This window comes from Chinchilla lanigera, unplaced genomic scaffold (genome assembly GCF_000276665.1).
Source record: "Chinchilla lanigera isolate Chin_1 unplaced genomic scaffold, ChiLan1.0 scaffold00057, whole genome shotgun sequence".
Classification (NCBI taxonomy): Eukaryota; Metazoa; Chordata; class Mammalia; order Rodentia; family Chinchillidae; genus Chinchilla; species Chinchilla lanigera.
Window position 1 is genome coordinate 14516351 of NW_004955458.1, and position 1031 is coordinate 14517381.

A 1031-nucleotide genomic window follows, 5' to 3' on the forward strand; every position below is an offset into this window, starting at 1 on the left:
CCATGCTGATTTTATTACAGTAGCTTTGTTGTATAATTTGAGGTCAGGGATTGTGATTCCACTGGACTTGTTTTCTTGCCCAGGATTGCTTTTTCTATTCTGGGTCTTTTCTGGTTCCAGACAAATTATAGGAATTTTTTCTCCAAATCTGTGAGGTACGCTAATGGTAGTTTAATGGGAATTGCATTGAATCTGTACAGTAATTTTGGGAGTATGGCCATTTTCATAATGTTAGTTCTTCCTATCCATGAGCAAGGAATATTTTTCCATTTACTGAAATCCTCTTGGATCTCTTTTTTCAGAGTACTATAGTTTTCATTGAATAGATCTTTGACTTCTTTTATTAGATAGATTCCTAAATATTTCAATTTCTTGGATGCTGTTGTGAAAGGTACAGTTTCCTTACTTTCTCTCTCAGTCTGTTTGTTGTTTGTGTATAGGAATGTTACTGATTTTTGAGTGTTAACTATGTATCCACCTACTACTGAATGTGTTGATTAGTTCAAGGAGTCTTCTTGTGGAGTTTTTGGGGTCTCCCATGTAAAGTATCAGGTCATATGTAAATAGTGATCATTTCACTTCTTCCTCTCCTATCCTTATTCCTTTTATTTCTCTCTCTTGTCTAATTTCTCCAGCTAATGCTTCCAAAACTATGTTGAATAGGAGTGGTGACAGTGGACATCCTTGTCTTGTTCTTCATTTTAAAGTGAAGGCTTTTAGTTTTTGTCAATTTAGTATGATTTTGGCTGTTGGTTTATCATAGATGGATTTGATCAGCTTGAGGTAAAGGCCATCTATTCCTATTTTCTGTAGGGTTTTTATCATGAATAAGTGTTGGATTTTGTTGAAAGCTTTTTCTGCATCTATTGAGATAATCATGTGGTTTTTGTCTTTGGTCCTATTGATATGGTGTATAACATTTATTGATTTGCATATATTGACCATCCCTTCATTCCTGGAATGAATCCAACTTGGTCATGGTTATGATTTTCTTGATGATTTGCTGCATTCTATTTGCTAGTATTTTATTG